The sequence below is a fragment of the Saccopteryx bilineata genome, chromosome 4, assembly GCF_036850765.1.
Source record: "Saccopteryx bilineata isolate mSacBil1 chromosome 4, mSacBil1_pri_phased_curated, whole genome shotgun sequence".
Classification (NCBI taxonomy): Eukaryota; Metazoa; Chordata; class Mammalia; order Chiroptera; family Emballonuridae; genus Saccopteryx; species Saccopteryx bilineata.
Window position 1 is genome coordinate 3,387,668 of NC_089493.1, and position 9,877 is coordinate 3,397,544.

At 56.7% G+C, this 9,877-nt stretch overlaps 1 long non-coding RNA gene across 1 annotated transcript; it reads right to left on the reverse strand.

The window, feature by feature from the left end:
• Nucleotides 1-5,275: 5,275 nt before the first annotated feature.
• LOC136335267 (uncharacterized) lies at nt 5,276-9,214 on the reverse strand. The gene is made up of 3 exons (XR_010731292.1): nt 9,074-9,214; nt 7,322-7,427; nt 5,276-6,161 (listed from the first exon to the last, which is right to left on the reverse strand). It is a non-coding gene; the product is annotated as an uncharacterized lncRNA (long non-coding RNA).
• Between the last annotated feature and the right edge of the window lie 663 nt (nt 9,215-9,877).

Genomic DNA, 9,877 nt, shown 5'->3' on the forward strand with positions numbered 1-9,877 from the left:
CCTTTTAGTATTTATGCATCTATCGGCTCACTATCTATTGGCCTCCAGGACTTCTCATGATCTTCCTGAGGATCCCTGGAGTATAATGGTCCACTTTTCTCCTGCTGCTTTCGGGATTCTCTCTGTCTCTGTCTTTTAAATTTTTTATTTTTATTTTTTTGATAGCACATACGTAAAATACAGAGGGAGAGAGAGGGGGAGAGGGAGAGACAGGAATGGAGAGAGATGAGAAGCATCCACTCAGAGTTGCGTCACTTTAGTTGTTCATTGATTGTTTCTCATATGTGCCTTGACCCTGGAGGCTCCAGCCAAACCAGTGACCTTGGGCTCAAGCCAGCAACCATGGGATCATGTGGATGATCCCACAATCAAGATGGCGACCCTGCGCTCAAGCTGGATGAGCCCACTCTCAAGCCAGTGACCTCAGGCTTCGAACCTGAGACCTCAGCATCCCAGGTCAACACCCTATCCACTGTGCCACCACGGGCCAGGCTGTGATTTGACTTTTTAAACTATGTTTACATTTAGTCTGATAAAAAATAAATATAAACTTAAATTTAAAACATTCACAAGAGAGAACAAATTTGTGGGAAGTTACAAGATCATTTTGAAAACTTGAAATCATATTTTTAAAAATAAAATGCCCTCCAGAAATATCTTGCTCAGTTCCAGTTGCAGCAGTAGTGGATGCATGCGTTAATATCCGACAACTGACTTGCATAAACCCAGGAGTGTCTCCTCACAAGGGGCCCCTCGGGATCCGAGGGTAAGGGCAGACTCCGTGGTTGCATGATCCTGAGAAGAAGCACCTCCTCAAATGGTGTGCCCTGCTGCCTCACTTGCTTCACCCTCGTTCTGGCCCTGATCGGGGGTCCCTGGGTAGGTGCAGAGATTAATGCCAGCCCTGAAGACTTGATGACCATTCTCATATATCTAACTCACCAGCTTAGCCTGTGCAGATGTTGAGAGGCCTTGGAGAATGACTGTGAACTATGACGATTGTGGTCCGGTAGTGACTCCACCTGTAGCTGTTGTCACCGCCACCTGGTCAGGCTTCTTCTTCTTCTTCTTCTTCTTCTTTTTTTATTTATAAATAAATTTTTATTAATTTTAATAGGGTGACATCAATAAATCAGGGTACATATATTCAAAGAAAACATGTCCAGGTTATCTTGTCATTCAATTATGCATACCCATCACCCAAAGTCAGATTGTCCTCCGTCACCTTCTATCTAGTTTTCTTTGTGCCCCTTTCCCTCCCCTTCCCCCTCTCCCTCCTTCCCTCCCCCCGCACCTGGTAACCTTCTTCTTCTTCTTCTTTTTTAATCTTAACTTTCCACAACACATCACACTGGTCCATCACATTGAAGACATTATGCCGACAGGACACAGCAAGTATACCTCAGATGCCTTGATGAGACCTGTGTGAACTAGAAGGTGGGAAATACTCCACCCCTCCCAAATTTAGGGGCCTTTGATTTCTAAGTTTCTGGGAGTCATTTGATCTGGGGGTTTTAAAATTTCCCTCTAAAAAGGCAAATTTTTGCCCCTCTTACAATCTACCATGAAAAAGAAAAGGGGTGGGGCAGGACCAGGTGGTAGTGCAGTGGAGACAGAGTCGGACTGGGAGGCAGGGAACCCAGGTTCGAAACCCCGAGGTCACTGGCTTGAGCATGGGCTCATTCGGCTTGAGTGTGGGATCATAGATATGACCCCATGGTCACTGGCTTAAGCCCAAAGGTCACTGGCTTGAAGCCCAAGGTCGCTGGTTTGAGCTGAAGGTCATTGGCTTGAAACCAAGGTCACTGGCTTGAGCAAGGGGTCACTCGCTCTACTGTACCCACCCCTCCCGTCAAGGCACATATGAGAAAGCAATCAATGAACAACTAAAGTGCCACAACAAAGAATTGATGCTTCTCATCTCTCTCCCTTCCTGTCTGTCTGTCCCTAACTGTCCTGCTCTCTGTCTCTTTCTCTGTCTCTGTCACAAAAATGGGGGGACAAATGATGAGAAGGCCTTTGTGGATTTGGGGAGCGATGTGGTGATGTGGTGTAGTGTGCTGCACTGTGACCTCTGCAGAGTCACCCACAAGGGAGTCCGTCTCAAGAGCAGAGCGGGCGAAGGAAAGGCTCTGCAGGCTCAGGCCGCGGTGTAGTGTCCCCCTTCCCCCACAGGGGCCCTCTGACCCAGCAGGTCCAGCGGTGCTCAAAATGTCCCTGACTCACATAGCCGGGAAGCTCCCAGCCAGAGCTCCAGAGCCGTGGAGCCATTCGAGTCTCTCTTCTGCAGGTGCCTCTTTTCCTCCCGGGGAGGCTGCTCCTGGCTTTCCATCTGGGGTTTGGTGGAGACCACAGGTCCAACCAAGAGATGCTGGTGACTATGGGGCCCGCGCTTGCCCTCCAGAGCTCAGTGTTGTTAGACCACCCACGCAGCCATCAGTTCTGTGTTTGTGGTAACACTCCGTGGGAACAATGTGAGCGTCCGACCTCGGGCAGGTCCCGGGTGCACAGCGATTTGCAAAGAAGGTGGTCCACAGGTTCCTTCGACACCAACTCCTGGCGCCTGGCTTCCTCCCCCTGGTCCGTGCCCCTGGCTCCTGCCTGGAGGACAGACAGAGCCACAGGATAAACTAGCGGACCTCATTGCAGCCCCACTCAGAGGTGACCCCGAAGGGTAGCAATGAAGAAGCATTCCTGCCTGACCAGGCGGTGGTGCAGTGGATAGAGCATCGGACTGGGATGCAGAAGAACCCAGGTTCAAGACCCCGAGGTCGCCAGCTTGAGCGTGGGCTCATCTGGTTTGAGGAGAAAGCTCACCAGCTTGGACCCAAGGTCGCTGGCTCGAGCAAGGGGTCACTTAGTCTGCTGAAGGCCCGCGGTCAGGGCACATATGAGAGAGCAATCAATGAACAACTAAGGTGCCACAATGAAAAACTGATGCTTGATGCTTCTCATCTCTCTCCATTCCTGTCTGTCTGTCCCTGTCTATCCCTCTCTGACTCTCTGTCTCTGTAAAAAAAAAAAAAAGCATTCCTGGGGGTGGCAGAGCGGAGCAATGCATTCAGTTAGTTGTCCGCTGTGTCCGGAGGCACAGGTCTGTGCTTAGACAGTTGCGGACAGTTGGGCTGACTGGTCAGGGACGTGGGGAGAAACGGGAGACCTGGGGGAGAAGTGTGGATGGCTTCTCCGGTGAGTATCTGTGTGCCGTAAGAATGCCACTCTCAGGAATCCGGTGAGAGGGTAAAGAGCTGTCGGGACGGCTGGCAGCCTCTGTGTCCGTCCACCAGGGCTTCTGTTAGGCCCACGGCCTGAGCTGACACAACAGAAAGGTGCACCTCACCGTTCTAGAGGCTGGAAGCCCAAGGTCAGGTCGCTGGCAGGGTTACTTCCTTCCGAGGGCTGTGAGAAGGGGTATGTCCCCTGCGCACCGTCCAGCTTCCGGGGCTCTCTGGAAATCGCGGGTGTGCCTGGGCTTGTGGAAGCATCTTCCCAGTCTCTGCCTCTGTCTTCACAGCGGCCACAGCGGCCTTCTCGCCCGTGTGTCTGTCTCTGGAAGGACATCGGTCACATTTAGTTAGGGACCCACTCTGATGACCTCATCTTAACCTGATTACCTCTAGAAAGGTCTTATCTCCAATGAGACCCCATTCCCTGGTACTGGGCTGTCGGGCTACAATATGAATTTTGGGGGACACAATTTGACCCATGACAACCTGTTTCTCCAGCCGCCCCGGTGCTCTCTCAGTGGACCCACCAGCAGAGTAGCTATGGTGACAGGGGTGTGGGCTTTGCGTGGGCTCGAGAACACGGACTTCCTCTTACCACACCACTCTGGCTCCTGCCAAGTAAGTGTCTTATCTGACATCAGCAGAGACCCGCACTTAGCTCCAGCTGGCACCGTTCCCTCGGGAGAATGTGCACCAGGTAGCAGGTTGATGACCCCGGACCTCTCCCCTCCCAGAGGGACAGTGATGCGGCCGCCCTGGAACAACAGGTCCTTCTGGACGTGGGTGTGTCTCCCTAGCCCATTAGGCTTCTGTCGGGACTCCACACGGCAGCAGCGCTTCTGACCCAGGAACACGTCTCACAGCAGCGTGGCCTCAGGGCCGCGGGATTCATTGGCCTCGCTGCACGTCCTGCCTCCTGGAAGGGGCTGCGGACTGAGAGGCTGGCTGACTTACCTCAGGCTCCTTAGGATGCCAGTCGGGAAACAACGTCTGGGAAGGGCAGCGCTCTCTCTCCCACCGGACCCCGTCACACGGCTCCGTTTCTGCTGCAGCCCAGCCAGCGCGCGTGGGCCCAGGAAGCCAGGAGTGGATGTGGGTGGGTCCTCCCCCTTTTACACCTAACCTTGAGCTCTGCTAATGTCAGGGTCTTAGTGACCAAGGGGAGAATGTTTCAACCAAGGACATACAGTGCTTTCATTGAGTTGAAAGAGGATCCTGTCACCTGGCTACATTGGGCTCATTATGTTCCTGAGCCAAAGGCCGAAGAAAGGATCACTCTCGTGGCTGAGTGATGGAGTGGGTCACTCAGGGGAGACTGTGTTGTTCTGCACGCTAAGGACAAGAGGCCAGGGGATTCTCCGCAGCTCCGCTCACAGTTTCCAGGACCAATAGTAAAGACTAACGGAAAACTGACCCGGCCAGGGGCAGTGTAGTTGGTCAGAGCATCTGTCCTGATATGCCAAGGTTGTGGGTTCGATACCCGGTCAGAGCACATACAAGACTCAGCCAATGAATGCACGAGCAAGTGGCACAACCCGTTGATGTTTCTCTCTCTCCAATCAGTTTTTAAAAATCAAAGACTAATGCAACAACCACGTCAACCACAGAAAGGGAGCACAACTGAGGACTCAGAGCCTTCAGGAATGGAGGTGGGGGTCCTTTCCTCAAGCGAAGACCCCCAGCCGGCAGAGGTTGTGGCCGAGCTGCGGGGAGCAGGGGGAGTCGCGGGAGAAGGAAGCCACAGGTGGTCGGCGTGGCCTCCTGAGCTGCTGTCGCAGAAACCAGGGCTATTGTTTTGCTTCCTTTGCTTCTTGAATGTGTTGGCTCACACAAACAAACCGTTTCCCTCTTTTCTCCCCTTGACATTTTTATTGTGCACGCAATGAGTTAGCTTGCCCCTTCCGTCTTCAGGTGATACCAACTATTGGGTCGGCGGTGACTGCCGGGTAATGAACATAGATGCAGTGGTGACTCCTGGCCCTGTCTTCGCTTTGTGGAGAATGGGGTGGCAGGGGTGGGGGGTGGAGGGTGGGGGCGGGGGCGGGGAGGAGAACATTTTCCTTTGTAGGATGGCATTGGGCAGAAAAAAAGGTTTTTAACGTTTTAAATTTATTGATTGACTTTAGAGAGACAGAGAGAGGAGGTGGGAACAGAGAGAGAGAGAGAAGTGTTCATTTGTTGTTTTATTTAGCTGTGTGTTCATTGGTCACGTCCTCCGTGTGCCCTGACCGGGTATCAAACCTGCAGCCTTGGTGCTTTGGGACGACACTCTCACCGACTGAGCTAAACAGCCAGGGCCAGAAATGTTTTTTAAAGGTTACGTTTGTGTTGGAGGGGACATCTGGGAACCAAAATAGATATTAATGTACTGCCTCTCACCTCCAAACTCATCTTTCATCGCCCTGCTCGGGGTGGCATGGTTCTGGAACTTTTATCCCTTGCCCGGTGGCAGGATGCGGCATCAGTAGGGGGCGCCGGAGGGACAATATGGGAAGAAGGGGTTCGCATGAGTTCCTATCATAGGCCAGACACACCCGGCACACCTCCCCATGAGCTGGTTCCCTCCCCACTTCCTTAGCTGGCTTGGCAGCGAGTCTGAGCACCGTGCCTGCCCGTGCACGGCTTACTGGCATCATCAAGGGGGACTGAGTTTCCGGCAGGTTCTGCTGGCAGGCCGCCCCCGTGGATTCTGCCAGGGCTGCAACCCTTCCAGCGGTGTCTGAATCCCGGAGCTGGTTCGGGCCGAGGACACTTCCAGATCTGCTACCCCCTCGGAGCTCTGCCTCAGGCCTGGGGCGGGGTGGTGGCCCTGCCGGACACCTGCTCGCCTGTGTTTGTGGAGTTCTCTTTAGTCCGCAGCAGCCTGGCCCTGGTTCCTCCAGTCCGGTCCTTTAAATGTTCCCTAGCCAGCCGCTGACCGTGTCGCTTCCGCCCCTGGATTGGACCCCAAGTGATAGAAGGATTGAGAAAGATGCTCTGCTACAAACGTGGGCCGTTTGTGATGGGGAAGGAAGGGCCCTCAGAGGGCAGAGCCACGAATCAGGGCACCCCAGGCTCCCTCTTTCTGGAAGCCACCCTGATGTGGCCTTCCCAGGGGGGCTCCATCACAGCCTGCCCCGCCCACTGTATCCAGAGACTGTCTCTCGGGTGAGGGGCAGGAGCCCGGGGCCGGGCTGACCAGGGGCCCCCTGGTTGGCAGGCTCGCTGTCTCCCCTTTCCTCACGGAGTGCTCGGAGGACAGGAGCCCCTGCCCACTGTCCCCTCCACCACGGTGTCAGCAGGTTTTGGAAGCTTCAGGCTCCACACGTTGCCTCCTGGTTCCTAGAACCTCAGTGCCCCACACGTCGGCCACATCTGCGCAGGCTCAGGCCCCCTGTGTCCCTACCAGGAACTGTAGCGCCTCCAGGACCTCATCTACAGAGGGTCCCCCTCTGTGGGAGACTCCGGTCCCTGTACTGGCTCACCGGGGCTGTACCCCAGCAGTCCTCCACCCTGACGCTCTGTCACAGCCCCCTCCTGCCAGCTGAGACCTAGATCCATTTCTGTAACCTCTCCGGGCCCCTCACACCTTGGCTGTGTTCGTACCCTGGTGTGACTTCCTGACCAGAGCCATGTTCTTGGTGAAACTCAGCTCTGGGCTCCGGGCTGGCACCTGAGCACAGAACTTGGCTGGAGAACCCACTTCCAACGGGCACCGGATGTGGCTGGATGGTCCCACCTGAGCCACGCAGGCCTCCCCTCCTCCCTTGAGTCTCCAGCAACACTTGCGTCTGTTTCTCAGTGAAACGTTAAGTTATAAAATGCCGGTATACAACACATTCACACGGCTCCATAATACACCGTTCGAACAGGATATACGATGAAGCAGCTCCTTGCCTACCTCTGTCTCCCTCCCTCTCCCCCACCCCCCGGCACGCCCACCAGTGTGCACACACGCCCACAAATGACCCCTGCTAGTTCCTGGTGCATTCTTCCAGGCTGCCTTACTGCAGGCAGGAGAGGCCACACACGTAGCCCTTTCCACTTTAATTTTCCTGCCGGCAGCACCCCGCAGACTCTAGTCTGCGGTCTGCTTTTCTCCCCCTGAACGTTACCTGCTGGAGCAATTTCCGCGTCGGAATGGAGAGAACTTCTTCCTCCTTGTTCAGAGCTGCATAGTACTCCCTTGTCCGGGCACTGCAGTCATTTCCCTGGTGTCTACTGATGGACATTTAGGGAGTTTCCAATAGTTTGCAGCCACAATCAAAGTAAGTAGCCTGGTCCCTCCCTGCGTCATTGTGCATGGGTGCTAGAGTATCGCTCAGACACATTCTTAGAAAGGGGGATGGCCTTGCACAGAGGGGCTGTGCACAATTGTGCCCCAGAGCTGTGAGTGCAAGTGCTGGGTGGTCCCTCAGCTTGACCCTAGGTTTTTTGTTTTTTTTTTGTATTTTTCTGAAGCTGGAAACGGGGAGAGACAGTCAGACAGACTCCCGCATGCGCCCGACCCGGATCCACCTGGCACGCCCACCAGGGGCGAGGCTCTGCCCACCAGGGGGCGATGCTCTGCCCCTCTGGGGTGTCGCTCTGCTGCTACCAGAGCCACTCTAGTGCCTGGGGCAGAGGCCAAGGAGCCATCCCCAGCGCCCGGGCCATCTTTGCTCCAATGGAGCCTTGGCTGCGGGAGGGAAAGAGAGAGACAGAGAGGAAGGAGGGGGGGTGGAGAAGCAAATGGGCGCTTCTCCTATGTGCCCTGGCCGGGAATCAAACCTGGTTCCCCTGCACTCCAGGCCGACGCTCTACTGCTGAGCCAACCGGCCAGGGCCTTGACCCTAGTTTTGTCACCCACTTAGGTTTGGACAGTCTAATGAGCCACAGTCCCTTTCTGCAGATCTCTCCAACTTAGCTTCCCAAATTTCTCCATCAGGGCCTCCGCCCCCTGCCCACCGGCCCCCAGGCCATCCTGTCAGGAAGCAGCACCCAGCCCCGGCTCTGTTTGGTCCCCCTGGTTGGACTGGGGTCTGTGGAAGGCTCAGGGCATTGTTCTTCCCCCCCTCCCACTTGGAGACAGCCTCCTCTCCCTCCACATCACAGCAACACTAGCCTCCGTGACACGGTCTCCTGGCCTGCCCACCGTCCCCCGTTCTCCTTGCAGTAGCCAGAAGGGTCTTTTCAGGTCATAATCATGTATTTTATCAGCCCCCAAATGATTGCTTCAAAACCCTCCAATGCTTTGCCTTTACAAGCAGAAGTCAACCCCAACTCCTGCCCCAGCAAAGGCCCTGGGAGCCCTGATTCTGGGGAGAGCCATGTGATGAGCCCAGCCCATGACCCCTTCCCTCAGAGCCCTGCCCCCTCTTGGCAGGCTCTTGCTCCACCCCCTGCCTTCATCCACGCCAACCCCTGAGCTCTCTCTGTCTCCTAAAACAGGAACCCTTCCAGTCCCTGTCCTGGCCTTTGCCCAGGTCTTTTCCTCCCCTGCACTGTTCCTTCCAGTCTGGAGTCCCCAGCCAACCGTCTGAGCACCCCCCATGGCCACAGAGCTGCCCTCGGGAACTTTGCTGTCGCCCCCGCCCCCACCAACCCCTGCACTCGACCCGAACTGTTCTACTGGCTCCCTGTTTCCTGTGGGCCTGCAGGAACGTCAGTCTTCCAGGGAGGGCTTGCCGCCTTCCCCACGCCCCTCCCCCAGCAGGGATGGGGGCAGAGTTGGAGGACCCCATCAACCCTTGTCCCACGGAGGACTGCAGCCCCCCTCCCCAGTCCCAGGAGGGGGCAGGCAGGGTTGGGGCCCCATGTCCCCGTCCTGGAAAGCAGAGGCCCCCTGCCCAGGCTCTCCCCCTGGGAGACTCGCCTGGATGACTCACCCCTCCACTCTGCAGCAAATTCTTCTCTGAACGGGATTTTCCTGTGGGCGACCGGAATTGACTGCTGTCGAACCCTTGGCGGTGGCCCGGGCTGGTGACGAGGGCAGGCCCTCTCTGGCGCCCCTTTCCCAGGCCCCGGTGGCAGGAACGGCAGGAACCTTGAGGCGCCGCCTGCGTCCCCTTCCGCCCCATCCGGAGCCCGCCCTGGTGAGCACAGTGGGCACAGGGGGGGCCAGAGTCACCCGCCCCAGCCACACGGCAGCCCTCTGTGCTCTGAGGACCCCCCATCCTGGTCTGTCCCAGGCCCCTGTGCTCTGAGGACCCCCCATCCTGGTCTGTCCCAGCCCCCCTGTGCTCTGAGGACCCCCGTCTGTCCCAGCCCCCCTGTGCTCTGAGGACCCCCCCCGTCTGCCCCAGCCCCCTGTGCTCTGAGGACCCCCGTCTGCCCCAGCCCCCTGTGCTCTGAGAACCCCCCATCCTGGTCTGTCCCAGCTCCCTATGCTCTGAGGACCCCCCATCCTGGTCTGCCCCAGCCCCCCTATGCTCTGAGGACCCTCATCTGCCCCAGCCCCCCTGTGCTCTGAGGACCCCCCATCCTGGTCTGTCCCAGCTCCCTATGCTCTGAGGACCCCCCATCCTGGTCTGCCCCAGCCCCCCTGTGCTCTGAGGACCCCCATCTGCCCCAGCCCCCCTATGCTCTGAGGACCCCCGTCTGCCCCAGCCCCCCTGTGCTCTGAGGACCCCCGTCTGCCCCAGCCCCCCTGTGCTCTGAGGACCCCCGTCTGCCCCAGCCCCCCTGTGCTC